Here is a 27590-nt window from a genome sequence, read left to right as displayed (position 1 = left end):
AATATTTGTATACGTTCCTACAATGCAGAGGATTCAATCTCAACTTTCATATATGATGGTTCACAATTCACTTGTCTTGCTAATAAACAGTACATGAAAATTCACCATTTAAAAAAATTAGTTTCTTCCATGGATGTCCATTTTAATTTTCCATGATTCGTCTAAACATTATAGACTAACGATGTCCTAGACAATCGTGTCAAACTAAGAAAGTATTGGAATTAGTAAACTTCTTATTTGCCATAAAATGTGCCTCAATTGCACTAATTCTTGTCCAATACAAGCCTGAAGATAAAACATAAAATTTTTGTATAATAAATGTCTTCTTAGAGACAGACATTCGTGGTGATACCACATCATTGACCAAAGGTTGATATCTTTTTAACGTCTAGCATGGTGGCTTATCACCTCATTCACTCTAAAGAATGGATCTGTATTTTTACCATCTATCAAAGGATCTCATTCTTCATGAATGGAACACAATCATCTAAGTACATTAAATTTTGATAACTTGGTACCTCATTCCATACTCATGTGCATCATTTAATCAATTGTCTTCTTTTAGAGATTTATGCACTACTATATTCACTTTGAGAATGGATCTGCTTCAACGAGATATATTTCATGACTAATTTTATAAAAAAAACTCATTATTTCCCTAAGTCATCATAATATCATCAATATGGTGCATTGAGACTCAAATCCAACGTCTTAGGCCATAAATCAATGAGGGACTTGAATCCAACATCTTTCATCACAAAGCATCAAGACTTCAGATGTCTTACCCTCTTGGTGCGATTGGACGTAAATTCAACGTCTTATTCTTTTGGTGCGATATAACTTAAATTCATTGTCTTACCCACAATGAGTCTCAACCTCAAGCCTTTGAAAATAATTGCAATTTTATCACTTTTGATGATCATTAATATGATTATATATTATAATTACACACAAAGCTTAGACTAATGATTTCTTATGATCAACACTAGCAGTTAATAGATATAGTTTAATAGATCACATACCTCATATAAACATTGAAAATATATCTTTCACTAAATTGTGCTTATTTAATTATTTAATAGATTAAGGAATTCTCTTCCCAGACGATTAAAATTAAACGTATAGAAAGTCGACAAATCTCTTTAAATACTTACTTTATATGGTACCTCCAGATCTATTACATAAATAATTATAACATAGAGATAAATCACACCTTCAAGATATAAGAACCTTATTGCATAACTTATGCAATATCTCTTTTGCACTTTTTCCGTCTTCTTCATAATTATTTAAGAATAGAACAATCGTGCTAATAACGTGTTATGAAACTATATAAATTTAGAAGAAGAAGAAAGTAGGGAGAAGAGAAAAAGCTTCTTATTTCTCTTGAAGTGTATTTAGGATTCATAGATCTTCTTTACAATGAAGAAAAACTCTTTATTTAAAGGGAAAGTTGTACTTAGTGCACAAGTAGGATTGCTAACCATATCATGAAAGTACTCCACATAATTAGACATTCACATAATACAAATTGTTTACAACAAAAGTGTTGTTTTTAGAATTATAAAAAAAACTCTCTCTAAAAGTGTAGTCATACCTGTAAAGGAGTATTACCAATTATATCATGATATGACAACACTTATAAGTGTAGACTATACCACTAAAGAGCATGATTGCTAATGTCATCATGGCCAAAAACTAAGAATTAAGGATACACTTAAAAAGCATACACAAAACTACTTTAGGCAACACTTTACAAGTGTTGTCAAGAATTAGTGTTGCCTTAGTCCTAAAATAGTGTAGTGTCATGTTCATCCACCTTATGTTCAATGTTAACTAGGTCACCTCTCATCACCTTGACATTCTCATCACTAGCACCCAACCTCGTCAATTATCAATACATGCAAGAATCTATTTGATAATTGCTTATTTGCTAGGTTTACTTTGTTAATTACCCATGGTTCTCATAACCCTAGTTGTTGTCACATCCGGGAGCATCCCCTAGACGTAACCGGCGTCGTCATCCTCGGAGAGCACTATGACTAGACTCTTAGTATTGGTCATAACATTCATAGGTTAAAAAGTGCGGAAAATTAAAAAATTTCATCTGTATCTACATTCATAAGCTTTACTTAGACCTCTCGCTGACACATAATATATTCATAGCGAGTATACATAGACTCTTCGAATAAGAAAGATTATAGAGTCTTCTACTTTTATGACACATATAGATAACATACATAATATAGTCTTAATAAGGAAGACTCATATTAAACCATCAAAATGACATAGACCAATCTTGTCAAAATCTTTACACAAATGTAGAAATGCCACTTAGGCCTTACAATAATATGTTGAAACAAAATGAATGAAATGATTGTCTTTGGACTATAACAACATAGGTAGAGTGATAGAAAGGCATCATCCTCGGAACATGAGGACACACCCACATTTGGAGAAATGATCCAAACCTTGTTTCTAAGGTCGTCAAGAACCCTTCAACGATCGGAACCTAAAATATTGTGGGGGGGAAGAGAGAAATAGGGGTTAACACATCACTTGTACTAAGTATGGAATAAAATGTACATAAAACACAAAATCATGCTAAAAATGGACATTATATAAAAACATGTCAAGTTACTTTGAAAAGTCTTATGCACAATACAAGAACATATACAAAGCAAGAATCATATAATGATACAAGTATATTCAACACAAGACCAACCTACTTAAGTTAAGCCAAGTGAACATGTATAGAGCATAATAAGACTCATAGTCAATGTAACTCTACCATCATAGTATAATAATAAGCATATTCATAAGTATAGAACATTACAACATAAGTAAAGGCACTTATCTATAACCTTTCACCAAGTCCACTAGTGCAATGGTCAAGTGAAGCCCCATAACCTCACTCAACCAAGCAAACTAGTAATAGGATCATGAATAATGTCAAAATCCACATATCATATCATCATAAGTATTCTTACTGACATTTAGCAATACAACCATTAACATGAAGAATTAACATAAGCATAACATTCATTTCATAAGAGCATAACGTATAAGAATATCCTTCTAAGACTTCCCTCAAGGCTAACTAGTGCAATGTATAGGTAGAGTCACATACTCCTACCTAGACTAAGTCAAACCCTTTAGGTCATCCTACTTAGAGTTCACTTTATTACTTCATTTTACTTTTGGGAGCATTTTGCCTTAACCGACATAGGCCAGATGAGCTAATATGGTATCCGGTGTCATGGAACCCTACACCGGAAGAAGGTAGACTACTTTCCAAGGTAGTACCAAAACATGAACATAGCATCTATGTGGATCCACTAGCTAGTATTCCTATGGGGGAAACATAGTTCAAGAACTAGTAGAGGTGTTTTGGACGCTCTTTATGCTACATGAATCATAGTCTCTAATCTCATGAGTACGATAGTGATCCTACTTTCCCTATGTAGGAAGGGACATTTCTCACCACTAGCTCACTTAGTGCTAAGCTAGAGTCCTTTTTGAAATGTCTTTCATTAATTATCATAACTTAGTTTAGGTCAAAGAAGACTACTCCTGATATAGTCATAGTCTTTAGATCATTAGGAATTACATGAGAACATCCTTTCAATGCAACAATTCACCCATGTGAGGTTAGCACATTTACATCACCATATCATAATAAGGCACATAGACAATTCATCACCAACCTTATATCATTACATCCTGGCCAACAACTCAAAAGCCATAAATTAAGACTTTTCAATTAAACATCATACCAACCCTAATCAATTTTGTCAGAAAGTGTACTTCAATAGAACTTCATCACTAAACACATGTAATTATAATTAAAGTAAAGGTTTGAGACCACAAGACGTATCCCAATCTCCGTCACAAGCCATCATCCAAGGTTTTACCATCAACCATACAATTCGACCAAACAATGGGTGCAATATCATCACACAATAGTAACTAACACAACAATAAGTCAATTGAATCACTAAACCTCAATTTATCACTAATCATAAACTGGGGTTAGGGACTTAGGTCAATTTCATGATCTACTTCACATACTAGGTTAATTCATCAAAAACTAGCATCATTTAATCATAATACATCATACCTAAGTATAATAAACAAAGTCATCATAGACAATATAATTTAGAAGATCAATTTCGTATTAGAATGAAACCCACATAAAACTCATCTTTTTGAAATCAATTTTGGAAAGACCCTTATTCCAAAGGGGAAAGGATCCCATACCTTTTTAATTGTTGAAGAATCATGGAGAAAAGTACCCTCATTGCTTCCTAATGATCTTGACCTATCCCTTCCATGAAGTTCTTCTATTTGGGAGAGAAAGTAGAGAGAAGGAAGAGCAATTGTGTTTTGGAATTGTGAGAGGTTAGTTTAATTAGGCTTAGGTCTTTATATAAGTCATTAAATAACTTAATTAGACCTCCCTTAACCCCTAAATAATTAAATAACAAATTAAATAATTAAATGAAGTAACTTAAAACTCAACACAAAATCGCAGACCTGACCTACGAGACCCCGACCTACGGGGCTTAGATCAGTCGACGGGCCTTGGGACCAACCGTCCAGCAGGTCCATCTTTTTGGTGAAAGACTTGCCAAAACGTATAATTCTTCATTTACGCCCCGTCAATTTCCTTACGCCTTGTCGCTGCACCTCGTCGATGGCTACTATCTCAAGACAACTTTTAGCCAAATTGGAATGGTCCTCCTCAAGGATCCTTTTGTTGATCTTGAGGGAGTCGTACCCGAATGTTTTACCCTAAAACAACTTTAGTACATGTTAGATACCTTAACACCCAATCTCATCAAATTCTGACTCTTAAAACCCGTCAAATAGGCTAAGGAACAGTAACACCTTTTGCACTCCTGTCCGGACGTCATAGGCGTTCCTTGATGTTTTGACTCTAAAACTTTCTAAATGACATTTATACATTATTATTATTATTTACCTTCAAATTGTGTCAAAGACCTTAGACACTCATGATAGGCTCTAGATTAGGTCGTAGACTTTCAAAGTGTTACATTATCCCCCCTCGGACGATGTCGAAACATATGTTGCGGTCGGTGTGGTAAACTCATAGTTTGGTAGTTTATGTTCTTCTTCCACTTATCCTCTTAGTTTGATTCCTTGAAGTGGGATAACCAGATAATTCCCGGTTTAGATGTTGACAAGCCCATACTTTCCGTTGGATTAGCTTAGACTGTATGTGTCGTAGAGCCGGGCCCGGAGGGTGTTCCTGTCGCGAAGACTAGAGGAATAAAATCAAAGAAAAATTGTGAAAAAGGTAACAAAAATTACTAAAAAAATTTTATTATTCCAGTAGTAATATTTGAAGTAAACATTTAAGCCTAAGGATAGTGTTCTTCTCTCCGCTAGATACTCTGTACTATAACTCTTAATTATTCATGTCTACTCTACCATTTGTGAAAGACTTAGAATATTTAATATTGACTACCATAAATTGTAAAAAAATAATAAGTAAGTATACTACTTTAGTAAAATCCATTAAAAGATTTAAAAATTGTATTGACATGATTCATTTAGATGAACCTTTTGAATCATTTTTGAATTATTTAAATAAGTTTTGGACTAGTCTAGAAAACTCTATTGAAAAACAACGGTATATACAACGATATTCTCTATCAGAAAGACCAACTTTTAGAAATAAATGTTTTAGTGATATGCGAAGGTTAAAATTTAATATAGATTTTTTAAAATGGTTTGAATATAGAGGAAAATTATACGACCAAAATGAGTCGTTAGAAATACTTATTGATAAATGGTATACTACTAATAATAAGGTAGTTGAATATAAAATTCCTCCTTTAGAAGAAATTAGTCTAACCACAAATGGTAGAATTGTTACTACCATACATTTTCAAATAAATATAATCAACACTAAAGAAAGTAAAAAAAGTCCTTCCTACAATGATAAAACTAAAAATCTAGAAACTCATCCAATATTTAAGCTACCAGAATTTTCTAATATTAAATTCCTGGAGTTCCAAGAAAAGTTTGAAATCACAAATATTCTTATTAATAAAAAAAAAACTAAAATCCCAATTAAAAATTACTAATCCTTTATTCAAAAGCAATGATAATAATATTAATAAAATAATCTCTAATTATCCTAAAAAAAATAATTAATCTTTTCGGGATATGCAATACGAAGAAAATGAGAGTCTATCATATACTTGACATTCGGAAAAAGAATTAGCTGAATGGAATATTGATGGACTCATAGAGTATCAAATTTAAAATGAAATGGGAATAACCATTACGACATATGAAATGAAATTACCTACTATAATTACACCTGGATTTACCAGCACATTAAAGGATAAGTGTAAAAGAAAAATACCTTATAAGGAATTAACCTATGGTAATCTCATAAGTTTTATAAATATTACTAGATTAGAAACAAGTATAAACTTAAAATTTAATTACAAGGGCTAAACATAGTCGTAAAAATTATAACGATAAACATGATGAACAGTAGTATTACAAAAGAAAATATAGATTAGTTAATAAAAAACATTAATGTGTGTTGGAACTGTGGAAAACACGGACACCATGCTAATTATAATCAGGACCCTAATAAAAAGAAGGATACGATAAATAGGTTAGGACTAGAAGATAATATTATTAATAAATTATACTTAATTCTTAAAAAAAATCACACTACTTCCAAAGAAATTATAGTAGAGATAACAAACGTGATATAAAAGATAATTCTGAAAGTAATAATTCAACATACAGTGAGGGTGCAGATTGCACCTATCAAAACCTCTCCACTAATGTCATTAGTAGTAGTAATAAAGAATTTTTCTTTGATAAAATTGAGCATATCAAAGATCAAGACTGGAAGAAAAAATATTTGAGAGCACTAAAGGATATAATTCTTAATTAACAAATAAATAATCATATTGTTAAACACTTTAGTATGACTAATAGAGAACAAAATTCTGAAACAACCCTTCAAGATCTTCAAACAGAATTAATACATGTAAAGAAATAAAGTAAAAAAAAATCAAATAAAAACTTAACACTTCAGAAGAAATATCCACCAAAAGTCAAAGTTTATAATCAGAATTAGAACCGTTAGAAATGACTCAATAAATAAATTCAGGAGTCAATACTATTGCAATAGTTAAAGCCATAGCTATCATATACCCATTACTTTAGTTATTAATAAAAAAATATTCTATCAAAAAAATTATTTTATTAAATACTGATGCAGATCAAAATTGAATCGTTCAAAAAATTATCCCAACTAAGTATCTTGAAAAAAGTACTACTCGATTATTCTCCGAAACAGGAGAAAGACTTAAAATAAATTATAAATTCCACAAAGGACATATATTTAACGATGGAATTTTATTCATAAATGATTTTGTAATAAATAAAGACATATATGAAGAAACAATTCTAGGCACTCCCTTTATATTACAATTAAAACCGCATACGACTACCCTAGATGGAATTTACAACACTATCTAAGGAAAAAGGATTATCTTCCTATATATAAATAGTATATAAAAAAGGGAAGGTGACCATATAAAAATAAAAATATCTTTAGAATAAATTTACTCTCACAACAAATTAATTTTAAAAGAAGATATCAACATAAAAAAAAATCAATCCTCTTTAAAAAATCCGAAGTAGAAGCTAAAATTAAAGTCTTACAATATGAAAAAGAAGGAGAAGTTTGTTCTGATTTTCCTAATGCTTTTTTGGAAAGGAAAAAACAAGTTGTCGAATTATCTTATATTGAGGGATTCGACGAAAAGGTAGTCGCCACTAAGGAGAGACCCATTCAAATGAACGCAAAATTAATAGAATATTTTTAAAAAGAGTTTTATTAATTGCTTGCTAAAAATATTATTAGACCATCCAAGTCACCTTGGAGTTGCTCGGCCTTTTATGTTAATAATAGTGACGATAAGGAAAGAGGTACCCCAAGGATAATTATCAATTATAAGCCCCTTAATAACATATTAAAATGGATTAGGTATCCCATACCTAACAAACCTGATCTTCTTAAGAGAAATTACAAAGCTGATATTTATAGTAAGTTTGACATGAAATCAGGATTTTGGCAGATACAAATCGCCGAAAAAGAGAAATATAAAACAACCTTTAATGTTCCTTTTGGACAATACGAATGGATGTAATGCCTTTTGGACTAAAAAAATGCTTCATTTATGTTTCAAAATATCATGAATAATATATTTAATCAATATTGTCATATTTCTATAGTCTACATAGATGTTGTGTTGTTATATTCGAAAGATATTGATCAAAACTTTAAACAGTTTCACACCTTTTTAAAGGTTGTTAAGAAAAATTATCTAGTAACAAGTGCTAAAAAGATTAAATTATTCCAAACTTCCATTAGATTCCTTGACCATGATTAATATCAAGGAACCTATAAACCCATTTGTAGATCCATAGAGTTCTCATCCAAATTTTCAGATGAATTAATAGACAAAACAACTCCAGAGATTTTTAGGAAGTCTAAATTATGTTGATGACTTTATTCCTAATATTAGACAAGTTTGTAAGCCTCTTTATCGGCGCCTTAAAAAGAATCCAGATCCATAGGGATTAGACCACACTAGTGCTGTCAAAAAAATAAAACTAATAGTCCAAAAACTCCCATATCTAGGTATACCACACTCAGAGACCCTTATGATAGTAGAAACAGATGCCTCTGATATATGGTATGGAGACATACTTATACAAAAAAATTCCATATGATCCACTGAACAATTAGTGAGATTTAACTCAGGAGTTTGGAATGATACTCAAAAAAATTATAGTACTATTAATTTTTTTTTAGCTATAGTACTATGTATTACCAAATTTCAAAATGATTTAATTAATAAAGAATTTTTATGAAGAGTCGACTTCATAGCAGCAAAAGATGTTTTGAAAAAGGATGTTAAAAATATGGTTTTTAAACAAATATTTGCCAGATGTCAAGCTTTATTATATAGCTTTGATTTTGAAATTGAATTTATAAAAGCAAAAAATAATTCTCTATCCCACTTTTTGACAAGAGAATTTTACAGGGAAACAACGAGACCAGAAGTAACGGGAATAAGGCCCCGGAGGCTCCCACAATAGCTCGTCGAACCAGAAACTAAAAAGAAAAAAAACCTTTAAAGAGGGCGATAAAAAATTAGAGAATCGCTACTCAGTCCTGGCGGAATTTCCAAACCTTCAAAAAACCAACTCCTTATCAGTAAATATGCCATCATCAACATCTATTTTTGACCAATAAATAGATAGTTATGAAATGAAACCACAAGAAACATACGAACAGGCGGTAGTTCCAACTACCCCGATAAAAAATAATGAAAAAGTTACTCAGTCAGATAAAAAGTATTTTCCTGTTACAGTTTTGCAGGTACTGCCTATCATGGCATTTATAAAGAATATGAATGCTTTGGAGTGCCCGACCTCCTTAAACCATGTTACACAAATCAGAATTATGTGAAAACTGAGGATTCACTTAAAACCCGAAGGTATTATGCGTTTATATTAATAGATATTGATTAAGTGAAGATTGAGCATAAATTAGCAAATAAGAATGATCCAGAAAGTATTCAATTTTCAAGATTTACAATTAAAAGAATATTAAGTCCATATGAGTGGTTTGTAGATCATCTACATAGCCCCATTCTATTATCAACATCTTGTCGTCCTCAGACGTATAATTGGTATGATTACAAGCCGACTTGGTATAATTTTATATATCTCTGGCCAAATACTCATACTTGGTTCATTAAATATTCATAGGATATAAAAAGCGCAATGATCCCTCGGTGGTTTCATGAATGGTGGAGCCAGTTCAGATGAAATAAAAAGGTATTATCACCACAAGTCTTAATGCAATTTGAGAAGTTCCAGGCAGAATAAAATATCACTACACTCCCGGAAAATATTAAAGGGTGTAAGTTCTTTATTTCCTAAAGGATATCTTATATTATTAGTTGATCCTTTGATATTCATGAAATTGAAAGGATCAAGTATCTAAGCAAGACTATCAAGATTAAAGGATGGACTCCGAAAGATCATGAAATTGAAAGGATCAAGTATCTAAGCAAGACTATCAAGATTAAAGGATGGACTCTGAAAGATCACGATGACAGGTAGTTATCGACTCTTCATCACAAAGGAAATGCTATGTTTCAAAAAAAGAATTAAAAATAAGGATCGAAGAAGTCTTATCAAGTCTTGGCAAAACTACCAATCATGAAAAGATAATGAAATTAGTAAACACTGCATCCTCACATACCAGTGAAATAAGTAATGAGGATATGTCATAACATTGGGATCTCACAAATTTTAAATCTATTGATCAATCTTGAAATTGTATTAGTTGTTCAATATGTGGATTCTCTTCTTTAATTTCTGGCTCCGTTATGGAGCCAACATGCCAATCATCTTTTGTTAATACCTCATCGCATTTTATCATTTTGGGACAAAGGTATTATTATGGTTATGATTTGTTTCCATGATCATGGTAACTCCTTTATTAGTTATCATTTTAGACCTAGGGGCTAAGATAGTTTTCATTAATCTATAATATACCCTATATATTATAGCTATTTCTCTAGTATTAGCTTTACTGTTCATATTTTTTGTTTTAACATTTAAAGTTAATGTATCAATTATGTTTTGATGATTGATATCTTGAATAATTACGATAACAATTAAAGTATACCGAGCCATTGCAAGGTTACTTTGTAGTACTGCTAATAATGAATCATCAAAATTTAATAATCTATTGTCTCTTAAAAGAAGATATATGGGTACATCTAAACTCAATCTATATAATGGTTTGACTGCTACCTGGACAAGTCTTATGTGAAGAAATTTATAATTCCTCTTATATTTATTAATATAATTGGTTGCTAATAATCTAATAGTTTCAATATTTTTATTAATAGCAATGGTAGACTCACAACTCTTAATATTACAATTTCTAAGAAAATTAAAGTATCCTATTTTATAAACCTTTTTAAAGTGTTCTTTAGGAATAATCCAATTTTGTAGATCATTTTTAATTTTAGCGATTTACCAACGGAGGTGATGGACCGAGTTCCGAGATAGAATCCAAAGGAAATTTGGGCAGATTAACGCAAGGGAGCAAAAACTTAAAGAAAAACTTTAAGAAAACTTAAACAAAGAGGACAACAAAAGTAGTAAACAATTTTTAAATTTAAAACTTTAAAATAAAATAAGTAGAGAATACTTCCAATAAAAACCTTTTATTGATAGGGAAAGAGAGATAACATGGATGGTAGAATGGAAAATATAGGGAAATGGAGAGAATTGTAGAGAGGTTTTCAAAGTCAGTAAGATTTTGAATGTCCTCTAGTGATACAAGTTGAAAGCCTAAAATAGGTCTCAAAAGAGCTGACTAATCTAACTTATTATGCTATCTATTTTACACGTTTGCACATACTAATATACACTATTATTTTTACATATAACTACTAACTATTACACATATCTGATAAATATTTTTCGTGACCACGTAGCTGCACATGTAGCTTTGTTGCATGTATATCTTCTTATGTTGAGTGCTGGAAAATCTTGATATCATGTCCTTTATCACTTTGTGGCTTGGATTTTAACTCTTGTGGGGTCCACATGTTTGTGGAATTGTTGACATATTGAATGTGCTTGCTTTGTACAAAGCTGAATTTTGTCATAATAATCCTTGGATGTGGGGTTCATTCCTTGTTAATTCTTTTGTTTATGTCAAATTGTGCTGGAAATTTCTTTTAATTAAGGAGGTAATTTTTGTGCTAACCTAACCCCTCGGGTTCTACAATCAATAAATTCTTAACAAGAATGGATCTAATCTATTCGAAGAATAACATTAAAGTCTAACATATCAAGCTTGATTAGATCAACATGGGCGAATCTATGGGATAAGGAGAAGACACAATTTAAATAGACTCTCTTAGCCACATTAGATTCACCAATAAGTGTAGATACAAAAAAAGGTCTAACATAATATCTAGAAGAACATCAAATCTCATAGCCTCTTAGGCGCCATGAAAGATAAGGTAGCATCGGGATCAAGCAAGAAATAAATATCATGATGAATGACATTCAACATATCGGTAACATTATCGGGATTACCCTCTTGATCATGACAATTCTGAAGTGCATAGAACCAATTTTGCTTTGGAGAACTTGAACCCAATCAACTACGTGGATCTTGCCTACCATCATTTACTTTGTCATTTATATATGGTAAATACCTGAACCAGTGAAAACTTTTACCACAACCATAGAAATTATCTGTAGCAATAAATCATTTTTTCATATGACTCTTACAACACTTTTGGCATGTGCGAAACGAAAATCCATTTCCACCACTATTTTCTTCTTGAATCTTAGGATTAGAAATATTTTATTTTTAAAACTTAGGAGCCAAAAAATTTGAGGAACCTTGTCTGGAAAACCATTATTGGAACTTAGAATTATCATGTCCATCGGACTTTGAATGTGAAAAGTCACCATCTCTAGTCTTTGCCCTCTTTACCACCCTAAACCTTTCCTTAAGATTCTCCTCTTCAACTTATTGAGCATGAACCATTATATAAGAAATGTCCAATTCATTGATGATCATGGAGGTACAACACTTTTTAAGCACCATATGAGATATCTCAAAACAAACTTGATCATCCTTGCCCTAGGATTGACAACCATTATTGGAGCATATCTAATATCATGCATGAACTTCAACACATACTCCTTCCCACTCATATTTCTTTTACAAAGGTAGATGAAATCAAGTACCTTTGCCTCCCTCATCTCGAGGGAAAATAACCTATAAAGGACAGCAACGTTAAATTTTTCCAAATCAAGAGGACCCACATCAATTGTACTCTCTTCCTTCCATCAGTTGGACACAATTTGAGCAACACCCTTACGTTGATATGATGAAAATTCCACCTTTTCAAACGCCGTCATTCCCATGATAATCAACACCTTTTAGACCTCATCAATGAGCTCTTGAGCTTCCTCTACCTTGGATGTGAGAATCATGTCATACCCACATTTGAGTTAAAAGGGACCATAACCTCCCTATTAGCTTGAGATAACACTTGAAGAGAAGCTTGAAACTTCACATTAGTCACTTGTCCGCCTAAAAGCTCAACAAAAACTTGAGGAACTTTTTGAGGAGATTCTCGTTCCACATTCTCATTTATACTCCTCCTAAAATTAAGGTCTCGAGGATCCATATCTTGAAAGTATTAGATAAGTATTATGAGTGATACATTTATAGATAACTCAACTGCAAGAATTTAGAATGATGAAAGAAGCAGAATTTACTAAACATCATATAGATTCCTATTCATAAATGTGTCTCCTTTCATATTTTTAAATAAGTCTTTATTCGACGTGACTTATAAGACATTCTAGGACCATTCTAAACCTTGTTTTCTTAATAGCAAGTTTTTGACCACCTAAGAATACACGCTAGGTGTAACATGTCGCATAATACCCCAAGAGGCCCTACATAAGACACCTAGAATATACACTATATAGCAAAAGTTTAACAAAGCAGAAGTATAACATAAGCCTCAAAGCCATCTAATACACCATGAGGAAAGAGATTAGGTCGTAACTCATACATTATTTAAAAGTTTGAAATGAAAAGACAAAAGATATATTATGTCTCAGTCCCTTGATAATTAGGACTCACCAATTAACTTAAGCACCCAGGGGATGTCTAGACACGAGTGTGCGGAGAAGGAATGTCGTACCCTCGTTCATGAGATAATGTAGGCAGAAGTATATATTAGTACATGAAATGTATTAAGTATTGGGAAATTTGAATCAAGATAAACCTGATAGTATAAATGGTTTAGAACATGTAGATATGATCAATAATGGGAACTCTTAACATAAAGATATAAAACATGGAAATTATAAGATATAGTCAATGCATTAGGAATAAAAGACACAAGAAAAACTTTGACAAAAATATAGTCAATTTTATTGAATTAGCCTTTAACCGACAAAAAGTTCATGAGTGATATATCATGTAATCTGGTATATTCCTCATACCGGGAGAAGGGGAAACTACTTTCCACGGTAGAATCCGTACATATCATGTTTTGCTAAAGTGGATCCAGTATTAGTTTTGTGAATCATACGGGAGCACATACTTTGGTACTAGAGATTGCTGCTAATGCCTACCCTATTTGAACCTCCACCTCAAAGCTCTCTCGGTGCTAAGTCTAAATCCTAATGGACTACATAATAAGTCAAATATAAGTTTTAATAGAAAATGCAGTGATCAATACCAATCCACATATTTCAAAACAAATGTATATAATATCTCCTTTAAAAAAAAATTCAACATAGATGAAAAAACCTTTAATTTCATCAAAGTGAATTCATGTGAGAAATATCTTTCACAATCATGATAATAATAATATGTGAAAAAACCTCTTACGATAGCATTGATACTTTCCTTTCAAAACATCATAAAATTCATTTATAATAACTGTAGAAAGACACTTATATCTTCATAAATTTCATAATTCATAGGTCTATGAGTTCATCGTAGCTTCATAGTTGAAAAATAATAATTTAGGCAGGGGTCAACATAATTTAAACTATATATCATGTACTAACATTGAATCATGTGTTAGACACCTTAATTATCAATAATCATTCATAATTGAATAAAACCCATGAGATTGAATTGAAACCCTAACTAGAGTCAATGAAATGACAAGGAGAATTTGAAAACATTTAACCCCATGGAGGAAAGTACTAAATAGGTGAATGCTCACATTCCTTAATTCGAAATGGCCAAGAATAATGGAGGATTGAAAACATGGATGGACTCCTAGATCTTCCTTAATCTTAAATGAATTTGAGAGGATGACTTGGTGAGCTTTAGAAAATTTAGGAGATTGAGTTAAAAATGGTTTATTTGGGGCTTAAAACATTTCTGTGGGGCCTAGGTAAAAGGAAAAAAGACATATTTTCGATTTAAAACAATTAGAGAAAAGACCATATAAATAATGTCAGAGTTCAGCCTACGATTCCGACCTACATATGGATTGTATGCCTTTTATTCTCCATAAAAGTAAATCATTCACCTAGTAGTGGGAACATAATTCACTATCTTTTTAACGTACCATTTCTATGTATGTAGGTCTTTCCTACGGTCCATAGAAACCAACCGCAGAATACCCGACTTTGACCCTTAAAATATAACCAAGTCTAAAACTCACATGCAAGAACTATCTACGACTCGTACAAGGAATGACGGGCCACCCTGGTGAACCATAAAAAGGTTACTGAGAGTTGATTTCTAAAATTTATTTCCTCATTCGTACAGTTTCCATCTACGACCCATAGAAGCTTCAACTATCCTTATATGGGAACCATAGACACAACTTGCAATCCAGAAAATTATTTTCCTTCTTTTACAACTCTTAGGTGCTACATGATTATACGATATCTTTCCTATATTCTAAATTTAGTATGAAAGACTTAGGACAGTTAAGATACTTTTTTGAAGTAAAAGTTAATAGAACAAAGAAGGGAATATTTCTTATCTCTATTCTTGACCTATTTGTAGACCGGAGAAGGGTCTAAAATACCCTTATAGTATTAGAATTGGTACAAAAATACCCCTCGTTTATCTTTTGGCCTTAAAATACCCTTTGGGTTAACCTTTAGGGACCTATTTTGCCCTTTTGACTAACAGATTACTAAGTCAATATATTTAATTATTTCATTTATTACGTGGCATGTTGTAATTGGTTAAAAATTTAATTAATTAAAATCTAATTAGTTTGGCCCAAACCACCCTATCCACCCGGATCGACCCGACCCATCTTTCAAAATACCCAACCCATCCAAATAAAATATCCATTACCCATTTCTTTTTTAAAAAAACCCTAAACATTTCCTCCAACATCATCAGTTCTTGGAGCTCTCTTGGAGTTCATCCTCTTCATCAGATTTGTTAAGTTTTCTGGGAGGCTTTGCAGGATATCACTCTCATTATCCTCATGGTTTGTGCTGTTGTCTCCATTAGTGTGGGATTTGCCACGGAAGGCTGGCCAAAAGGAACGTACGATGGACTAGGTGTTCTGCTTAGTATATTATTGGTAGTCGTTGTTACTGCAATTAGTGATTATAGGCAGTCGTTGCAGTTCAGGGATTTGGATAAGGAGAAGAAAAAGATACTTATCCAGGTCACAAGAGATGGATCCAGGCAAAAGGTTCCGATTTATGACTTGGTGGTTGGTGATGTAGTTCATTTATCTATCGGTGATCTGTTTCCTGCAGATGGAATATTCATATTTGGATACAACTTGTTAATTGATCAATCAAGCATGTCTGGTGAGAGTGCGCCAATAAGCATATATGAAGGAAGACTTTTTATTCTATCGGGAACCAAAGTGCAAGATGGTTCAGCTAAGATGTTAATTACAACTGTTGGAATGAAAACTGAATGGGGTAAGCTGATGGAGAGATTAGCACATGGCGTAGAAGACGAGACACCTCTGCAAGTTAAGTTGAGTGGTGTTGCTACCATTATTGGAAAGATCGGATTGGCATTTGCTCTGCTGACGTTTATGGTATTGACTGTTAGATTTCTTGTGGAGAAAGTACTTCACCATGAGCTCATGAAATGGTTTTCTGGTGATGCAATGACTCTTCTGAATTACTTTGTGACAGCAGTAACTATAATTGTTGTTGCGGTTCCAGAAGGACTGCCTCTGGCAGTGACATTGAGTCTTGCGTTTGCAATGAAAAAGCTAATGGATAACAAGGCATTGGTGAGACATCTTTCCGCATGTGGGACGATGGGATCAGCTACTTGCATCTGCACAGATAAGACAGGAACACTAACAACAAATCGAATGGTAGTTAACAAGATATGGATTTGTGAAAAAACGAAAAAGGTAGAAACTGATGCAGGTCGGGATGCAATAACTTTGAATATACGTGAAAATGAAATGACATTACTTCTGCAGGCAATATTTCACAATACGGTAGCAGAGGTTGTTAAGGATAAGGGCGGAAAGAAATCTATTCTCGGTACACCATCAGAATCAGCAATATTAGAATATGGATTGCTTCTTGTGGTGATATTGACAAGCAAAGAAGGGGCTGTAAACTGCTGAAGGTTGAGCCTTTCAATTCGGAAAAGAAAAAGATGTCTGTGCTTATTGCGCTCCCAGATGGAAACAACCGAGCTTTCTGCAAGGGTGCAGCCGAGCTAATCTTTAAAATGTGTGACAGGTTTATTGATCTTAATGGTGAAATTGTTCATTTGACAGATAACCGAACAAGAAATATTATGGATGTCATTAATGACTTCACTGGTGAAGCCTTGCGTACCCTTTGCTTGGCTTACAAAGACATTGAGGATGGTTATGAAAATGATAGTATTCCTGATAGTGGCTACACATTGGTTGTTGTGGTCGGGATTAAAGATCCAGTTCGCCCTGGAGTTAAAAATGCAGTAAAAACATGTTTAGCTGCTGGAATTACTGTGCGAATGGTCACTGGTGACAGTATTAAGACAGCCAAAGCCATTGCTAAAGAATGTGGGATACTAACTGCTGATCTCGAACGTACATACATACATACATCCACCAATATTTACCTTGTCCATGAGAAAAAATGTCAAGTTAATATCACTATAGTAAGCCATTCAGGAGAAACCTTTCAGCATGGAAGATTCATCATTCGCGTAAATGTGATCTTGTTCGTGATTTTCTTCCTCTCTTGTTGGTGATGATGAGCATTGTGTACAGAATATCATGTTTGGTGTAGCTCTGTTCTACTAGTGTGTAGTCGGTCTATAGTAGTGTGGTGTAGTCATTTGTGTTTTGATGTAATGTTAGCAATCTGCAGGTTACAACTAATGTAATGTGTTTTGCTTGTGGAAATTTGTTAGTAATCGTGTTAATCTCTTGATTGTAATGGAAAAACTCTTTGCAATCTGCATTTTACCATTTAGCAATCTGCATTTTACAGCAATTCACATATGGCAAACTGCAATTATTTACAGCAACATGCAATCTGTAATTTTTAACAGCAAAATGCAGTGTGCAAATTTTTATAAAAATCTGCAATCTTCAAATTTTTACAGCTATTACACATCAATTTGTAATCTGTAAATTTTTACAGCAAAATACAATTAGCAAATTTTTACATCAATCTGCAAATTTTTACAGCAAAATGCAATCTGCAGTTTTAAGATCAATTTGCAAACTGTAAATTTTTACAGGAATTTACAATCTGCCAATTTTATAGCAAAAAGTGTAATCTGCAAAATCTTACAACTCAATCTAGTTAAAAAGAAATATCACCAGGGATTCACAACTCACAAGATTTGTTAAGACTACCATCAAACAACATACATAATGCAACTGAAAAACAAAATACAACAACTCCACAGATAAGTGATAATGGCATTGTCATATATTTTGAACCCACAAAAACTTACAGACACTTGTTCAAGACATAGTAACATAAAAAAAGTCAAAATATTTAAGTTTCATCATGCCATAACAAAACACCAGAAAACAAAAAAAAACTTCATAATGCAACTACTTCTTCCTACCCCTCTTTGCCTTCAATTTGCCAATTCTTTTCTCCTTTTCAATTGTCAAATGATCTGAAGTCGTAGCTTCTTTTCCTTTCCATGCCAATTTTATTGGTGAGTATGGTAGATTAGTTGGAATGCTCACACCATTCTCATCTCCTTTGAAGTCAATCCTCCTGGTACCAGTTGGTCGAATCTGCATCTTTTTAGCTTGAAGCCTAGTCCTAGCTTCGGAAATTGCCTTTGGCTTTAGAATAGTCTTCTAGTCTTCACTTTCATGCTCATCTCCATCCTCATCAGCAACTGCACTTGAAGGTTCAACATGTTGCCCATCCTCAGATTCATCAACAATTATTTTTCTCTTTGACTTTGAAGGTCCAGTAGGGTTCTTTTCAATTTTCTTTGATTTTGACGGACCATCAGGTTGGCTACTCTGTTGACTTGAAGAAGCAACAAAGCTAGGAGTAGCCAAGAGATCTCCAAGAACTGATGATGTTGGGGAAAATGTTTAGGGTTTTTTTTAAAAAAAGAAATGGGTAATAAATATTTTATTTGGATGAGTTGGGTATTTTGAAAGATGGGTCGGGTCGACCCGGGTGGTTTGGGTCAAACTAATTAGATTTTAATTAATGAAATTTTTAACCAATTACAACATGCCACGTAATAAATGAAATAATTAAATATATTGACTTAGTAGTCTGTTAGCCAAAAGGGCAAAATAGGTCCCTAAAGGTTAACCCCAAGAGTATTTTAAGGCCAAAAGATAAACGAGGGGTATTTTTGTACCAATTCTAATACTATAAGGGTATTTTAGACCCTTCTCCGATTTGTAGACATATGAAAGTTGGCAGTCAAATCTTGCAGTACCCAATGGTTCCCAACGTGTATTTTATGAAAGATGCTACTGTTCCTTTTAATGATCCTAATAAATATAAAAAACATTTTGGAAAAATCAAACTACCTTAATGTGATTCATCTGCATATTGCTTTTGTAGTAAGTGTTGTTAGCCAATTCATTTTTGGGCCTAAGATCAAACATTGGGAAGCCTTGACATAAAATTCTATGTTACATTGAAAGGGGTCCTTGGACCTAGCCTGTTGTACAACAATCACAATCATACTTGTGTTGGATAATCTATAGATGCAGACTATAATGGATCCAAAATTCATAGGAGATCTACTTGTAATGTCTTATTGTTTGTAATTATGTTTTTAATTGTCAAATGACCATTATTCCCTTCCTTGTAGAATTTCATGCTTAGTTTGTGTTTCTAGGATAATTGGTGTAGTCCCCAATGCGATCGAGTGTGTTTGACTCTCGTTGAGTTGATAGTTCATGATAGGTTGAGTTTGGTCAACATTTTGAGTTTTGAGCATTTGATGGGAATCCTGTTAGTTTCATCATATCCGGAACGTCATGTTTGAGCAAGTAGAGTGGTTGGTAAGGTTTTCTTGGCCTTAGGTTGAGAATTGGGTGTTCAAGCGATTAAGTTGTGCTTAAGGCCTAAAGAGAGGTCTACAAGGGTATTTCTGTCAAAACAATCTTTTTCCAGACATCCGACGATTCCATTGAATCAAATTGTCGAATTTAGTAGGATAGCATGTTTGATTTATTTTTATCGAGTCTCAAACGTATCTGAGGGTCCATTTGTAGACCTTAATAAGTTTAGGGAGTGAATTTTGCTGACGGTGAACATAGTTAACTCGTTATCAGTTATTCAATTAATTGCTAAAATCAGCCCCTTTCTTCCATTTCACTTTCTTCTCCATTTTGGAAGTTTAGGAGGGAGATTTCGGAAGAATTTTCTTGTCTACGTTTCATCATAAATCCTATTAATTGAGTATACTTGAGATGAGTAGTGTCATTGAGATTGGAGTCCTGAGTTCCAAGTATTGACTTTTCTATATTGTTATTGGGATCCTTGAGTTTGATTTGTCCATGTCTTAAATTAAGCACGAACCCTATTTTGAGTTTTAATTTCTGAGAGTCTTTTAAAGCAACGTTTTTATTTTAAAAAGTGTTTTTGAGGAAGTAAAGATGTATTTTTGAGAAAGAGTTTCTAAAAACATGATTAGAATGTCATTAATGTTTAAACAATATGGTATCTAAATATACATCAATGTTTATTCAATATGACTTCCCGAGTCATCAACTATTATATCAGGATATGATTTTGATATATTTTTTAGAAAGAGATTTCAAATATGAGTTGAGAAAGAGTATTAGGTAACTAAGTATTTCTAAAGGTATCAGTTTTTACACTGAGAAAAAAAAAACTCTGATTTAGAAAAATAACTTATGAGTTCAACTATATTTTAAAGAAGTTACCTCTTTAAAAAGGACACTTTGAGCAATTATCTCATATTTGAGGAAGAGTATATTTTCAAACATTAAGCGTGAGTACATATTGTTGGGAGTAGTATAAAGCAATGATATGGAGATGAGTCCTGACAACTCACATTCCTCATAAACCATGTATGCCAACATGGATACAAGATTATAATTTTTAGATAAATCGTAAGTTCCTTGCAACAAATCTTAGTTGATCCACTTAGTTGAAGTGTTCTATACCCCAAAAAATATATGTGGATCCACTTGTACAACAGAGCCTTATAGATAGAGAGTTTTGGAGAGTTTTCATTTTTAGAAGTTTTCTTTAAATTTAATGTTTAATACTCGGTATATTCAAACAGTTGAGATTTAATACATTGTTGATTTAGAATGTCTTTCAATTGATTTTTATGTATGTTTAAGTTATTCTTTTGCTTGTAGTTAGACAGGATGAGAATTCTCTTGGGGACCGACAATGGTTGTCGAGTGTTGTCCATGTTTAGGGTGTAGGTTTGAGTCGTGACATGAAGAATCATGAATTGACCGATTTCTTGATCATGATTTCTAGATATTTTATCTAGTTATAGAAGCCCACAAACATGCAATTCAGTAGGTATAATAATTCTTCAATTAATATAAACCTTTTAAATTGGATTTGAGGCTTTACCCTTTCAAAGACTTTACTACTTCCATTACAAATTAATATTTACATACTTTAAGTTTGTGTTAGTGTTCATGGATGGTCGGTCTGTTACCAACACAAAGAGAATATAGTAGAAGAGAACCACACATGATGTTCGGACAAGTATTTGATTAGACTCTAATCTTAAATAATCTTAATCTCCACTGGAAATGTTCTTTTACTCCTTATATGTGTTTGTGTGAGAGAAAGTTATAATTATTTTGATAATGTTGATTCTTAGGACATCAACTACACTTAGATGATGACAACAAATTATAAATGATCTTCAACCTTCACTCTACACTGCCAGAATTGGTGTTAAATGAGATTTTATATTAAATTTGTTAATTTTTTGACTAAATATTCATTACCCATGCGTGAAATTGGCTGTAGTGATAGCATATAAAACTTCTTCACCCATCCAAAACTTATTGTTGCCGCATCCAATAAAAATCAGTGGGAGTAAAGGCTGAATCTGAATTATGGCTACACATCACTAATTTGGTGCTCATTTTGGATTATAAATTCGTGATTTGTTTTAATTTTATTTTACTTTATGTTTTAATGATGTTTCATCTTTACTCTATTCATATTAAAATATGACTTTACATTATTTATAATAGTTGTAGCGTCCTTCGTAACTATAATAATGTTTAGAAGGTTCTAATTTCCGAGAGTGTTCTACAACTTCACTTTTCCAGTGATGGACCTTGAAGGCATCGACAAGATGGATTAGTTCACGCATAATAGATTGTGGACAAAGTAAGAGATGCATCATGTAAGATTAAATACTTTAATATATAATATCAGGATCTTAAACACGATAATCTTACATAGAGATTGTTAGGGGCACATACCTTATACTGATCGTCATCACATGTATAAGCGGAAGCGTTAGTCGTAAATTTGTTTCTACCTCCTTGCCCTAACTTCATGTTACCACAACCGTCAATAATGAAATTATTGTAGAGAATATGTGATAACCCTAATCGGTTGCGGGAGGACCAATTCATAGATGTTATGACTTAGTATGGTACGACCATCAGGTATTAGATTTTCTATTTGATGGACGTACCGGATTAAGTCATAACCTCTACAAATTGGTCATCCCTCCATCCATTAGGGTTATCACATATTTTCTATAATAATTTCAAGCAACCTATTTACGACTAACGTTTCTGCTTCTCTTTTTGATGATGTCTTTCACATCAGGTATATTTCCTTAAAAATCTATATCTAAGATTATCATGTTCAAGTTCCTGATATTATGAATTAAAATATTTAATCTTACATGTGGTATTGGAGTCTAGATTTTTTTGAACTGATAATCTTAATAAATATGTTAGTGTCAATGTAACGTGACAGCCAAAGTATATAGCACTAAACCATTTTTGGCTTTCAACCAAGAAACTATTGAATTGCAATATTTACGTCGTTAACTTCCAAGACAACAACTAAAAAGCCAAATAGAATGCAGGGAAAAATAGAGAACATTTGAAATGAAATTCATGCAGATCAAAAGAGCACCTACAGAAGATGTAGGCATGTATTGTTTGATGTAGAAGAAAACGTAAATGTGAAGTTCCTATGTTAGAAGTGGGCTGCCAAAATCCTGACGACATTGTTATCTCAATTTTAATTTGTAGGAGTTGTAATTTGGATAGAACAACTTTCCAGTGTGATCTTTACTATCTTTTAAATGTGAAGTTTCTCATATGTTCACCTCAAGAGAAACATCTCTCAGTCGGTGTGAAATTAGACAACTTTAAAGATATATACAAACTTTCATATAAATATTTCAAAATTGGCTTTCTCCTCATGGCCATGATACCTCAAACTACAGAACAACTTACACATACATGTCCATTGATAATCTAAAATCAAAGTAAAGGAAGCACAAACATCTCAAAACTCAATTTACAAAAGTGTAATTTTTCCAGAACACCTGGTCAACTTAAATTGACAATAAGCTTATTTATATGTAATATAATGAAATTGAATTTCTAGAAATTGTAGGAGTTGTGCAATGAAATGTTTTCAAATGTCTTTTGGAAAGACATTTATAAGACAGACATTCGTGCCACCCAACAGTTCAAGACCCCAAATGATGCACCAATCGTTCTAGTGAAACATTGGAATGCTTAAAAGATAAACAGGGAGCAAACTCATCTTGTGAAGAAAATAAGTGGCGATGGTATTGAGATACGCACCTTTGTTTCTGTAAACAACTCCTTTGTGTCGCGATGGTTAATAATAATAGTATCAAATTATGTTCTCGACAATCTTATAGAAAAACTTCTATTCCCACTTCTGAGGAGACTTTCATAATCGTGATCACGAGGGTTTTAGTGTTCAACAACACGGAATTCATCAGTTTGAAAGATCAGCAAGACGAGGCAGATTGTGTTTCTTTCCAGCCAGGATAGCTAATGCTCCTTGAGAAATTTCAAGCAATTTCTGATCCACAAATATGACCTCTGTTTCCGAATGCATCAGAAGTATCAATACCATAGCAGAATCATGGCGCTTATTTAATGTACAAAAAACGGCTCCAACCATCAGTGCTTCAAAATGTAGCTCTTGCATTGCCGATACACTAGGAGCCAGAGTTGCAACCTACAAAACTTATTTCAAAAGAAGTCAAAATCAAGATTCAAGACAATGTAACATTGTGAACTTCTGATACAAATACAGATTACTGATCATAGAGGAGTTGACTTGGATCTTACCTCACCCCCACCCAGCCCCGAGAGATCACGAGTAGGGGCCGAGCTAGAGTATCGGTTACAGATTCAGCCGAATCTAATAACTTTGGTAGAAAAACTCTATTAATGTCTAAAATGTCCACGAGTGTGTATGTATTCAGAATTCGTAATACCAACAACCATTAAATAAAGGAAATCAGTGATATCATTCAAAGAAAGTAGGATTTCATTATTGGGTGGGTAATGCTCAACATAATGATTATGATGTGCACTTACCAAGAAATTCATACTCAAATAGAACAATCTGAAAATAAATGTAAATGAATTGTAACAACTCTTCCCTAGTCGACATATAATTTCACTACAAACGTGATTATGGAACTAATAACCGAGTGAAATAGTTTTCCTATGTCATAGTTCATAAAAATTTGTTAATGATTAATGAAGCTATGCCAACAATATCTGATGCAAATCAATCCTGATACAATCTCAGAGACATCTATGATACAATTCAGTGCTGATTTTCGAGCATTATGTTGTCATACCGAAAAAAAGGCTCAAATACAGAAAAGATGATAATTTTACTACCCAACTACTCTAGAGATTTGAAAAGTGAAAAGAATTATCAGCATTACTTATGAAAGGCATCGCAGTTAGAAACACGATGATATATACTACTTAATAAAAAAGACTGTTTTTGAAATTCTCCCATCAATTTATTTGCTTTTCAATCTTGATATAGGCTTATACAAGGAATTGGCAAAAGCTACCTCATTGTGAAATAAACATATCAATTTTTCAAACACTCATGCTCTTCCTTGTGATTTTGCAAATTGAATGAAAAACTCCTGCAATAAAAAATCAATCAACAAACTAAAACAAGCTAAGAGACAAGAAAGGAGAAAAGAGAACCCATATCCCCATGTCTCGTTCAGCTTAGAAAGACAGTTGAACGAGAAGAAGGCTGACATATATGAGTCTGAGTGACTGAATCTATCTCCATCACAACAATGCATATCCGCTTCCTATACTCCCAAACTCCTCTAAACAATGTCGGAATTCTTCGAATTGTTTCTCTAGTTTCCCAAAAGAAGGCGTAGAAGAAGTTCGGAAACTTACCATCCCTAATTTTTTAACAACTATAATAAAAAGATCTGTAGAATCGTACACTAACAACAAAAAAGAGAGAAAGGTACACTAACGTACAATGAGCTTATGAGTATATTGATAGAATTGATTTACTGAATCAAAGAAGAGAAAAATGTACAGTAACATAATGATCAGTAGAAAGAAGAACAAAGAAGAACCGTGAGATAGATTGAGCAAGTACTTTGTTGAAATAGGGTTTTATGGGTGGAAATGTGAAAGAGAGGGAAATAGGGTTTTGTGTTGAATCAATTGAGAAGATCCTATGTTGAAGTAGGGAAAAAGTACCGTGTGTTATAAAAAACTATACTCTGGATGTGCAATACACCAAAAAGTTACTCACCCAATATCTTCACTATTTTCCTCATTATGAACATGACCATAACCTCCATAACCTCCACCTTTATAACCATTATTCTTGTAGCCTTCCACTTTCATAACATTTTTATTATATTCATATTAATGTCATGTTTATGACTAAATTTTTGTATGCCTTTATGTTACACTATAAATAGAGGTATAAGGCTTCCTATAGTATGCACTTAAAGATTTGATGAATATTTGAAGAATAAGAAATGCTTTCATATTTTGTCTCTTTATTTCTATTGCTTTATCATTTATATTCCTTGTCTTATTTTGCTTTAGTTTTACAACACGTTATCAGCACAATTGTTCTACTATTGAAGGATTGAAGCAAAGAAAATATAAAGAACTTAAAAATATTTGTGTTTATTTTTCTTTCAAGGTAAATTACTACATTATTTATTTTATATTTTAATTTTTATTATGTATAATTAATTTTCTTAACATCTCAAAATCATATAAGTCCAACAAGTTGCTTTTACTTTTAGCAAACTTTTTAATTTGATCACTTATATATTTAAAAAAAAATTAGTTTTGTAAGTGAAAAGTTTGTAAAGAAATTGTTCTTTATGATCTTGTTTTATTGAGTAATGTGGCATATACATATTGGTTGACTTATTATTGTTGGTTACTTTGCACCTCTTTATTTTTGTTTATCTAAACATTTACTTGTTGAGTTATTAACATATTATTTGTACTAACAAAACTTGTTTTGTAGTTATTCTAAAATGCTTAGTAAATTATAATAATTTTTATAACAATGTTGAGAGGGACTACTAAAATGTTTAAATTTATTTAAACTTGGGACTTTTATATGATTTTAACATGTTGTTCTAATTAGTTGATTTTGTTCATTTTTCATGTATATTAAGTCAAGTTCAGATTATATTTATGATTTTCGATAGTTAAATTTTTTTGGTAATGCATTTGGTTTATTAAGGCATTGGTTGAGGCTAAGACGGTGAATTCAGATTTGACCGCACCAAGAGGGTAAGACATCGAGTTAAAGTCTTGGTGCACCATGATTATAAGAAGTTGGGTTCAAGTCCCATTGATTTGTGTCCAAAGGTGTTTTTATATGGGTAAGACACTGGATTTAAGTCCTAATGCACTATAGTGATGATAAGATGATGACTAACATAATGTTTTATACTTTTGACTGAAAGTCATGAAATTTACCCAATTAATTTGCTCTATTCTCTTATGTGAATGTGGTAGCAGTGTATTAATTTGTCTGAAAAATAACAAGTGGTTGAATGTATGAACATGAGCATGGTAAAATGTTAATGGTCATCATTATGGTAATTAAAATAAAGAACATTGTGGGTTCTTAAGAAGTTCCTTCAAATGCGAAGATAATTTTGTCCATTAAAATTGTATAAAAGGTTATTGAACACATTGTTTCTTCAGATGGTCCTTCATAAATGAAAGTAATTGCTAAAGGTAATTTTTATCCATTAAAGAGATATGAGAAGTTAGGCACATTGTTGTAGGTGCAATCAATTTTAAAAGTTTTTTAAAGCCTCCATCAAAATAAAGGAATACAAAGTGGTAGTACATTTGGTAAATTTGACCTCTTAAAGTGATGTTGAGGTGAGTCATATAATGCAAAAATATGAAAGTGAGTTTCTAATAAAAACTTATGAAACATTTACAAATGGTTATGGTCCATTTTTGAAGAAAATGTAACTTGTGTTTGTATGGATA

The 27590-nt window shown here is 32.5% G+C and overlaps 1 long non-coding RNA gene and 2 pseudogenes across 1 annotated transcript; 1 reads left to right on the top strand and 2 right to left on the bottom strand.

Moving 5' to 3' along the window:
• The first annotated feature begins 15004 nt into the window (after positions 1-15004).
• On the top strand, positions 15005-18066 carry LOC107016574 (annotated as a pseudogene).
• A 443-nt stretch (positions 18067-18509) lies between these two features.
• On the bottom strand, positions 18510-19163 carry LOC114076865 (annotated as a pseudogene).
• A 4278-nt stretch (positions 19164-23441) lies between these two features.
• Positions 23442-25833, bottom strand: LOC107016267. Its single transcript, XR_001456444.2, has 2 exons — positions 25145-25833; positions 23442-24293 (listed from the first exon to the last, which is right to left on the bottom strand). It is a non-coding gene; the product is annotated as an uncharacterized LOC107016267 (long non-coding RNA).
• Positions 25834-27590: the final 1757 nt, after the last annotated feature.

Source organism: Solanum pennellii, chromosome 4 (assembly GCF_001406875.1).
Source record: "Solanum pennellii chromosome 4, SPENNV200".
In the NCBI taxonomy this organism is placed as follows: domain Eukaryota; kingdom Viridiplantae; phylum Streptophyta; class Magnoliopsida; order Solanales; family Solanaceae; genus Solanum; species Solanum pennellii.
This window is presented reverse-complemented; position numbering and strand designations above follow the sequence as displayed.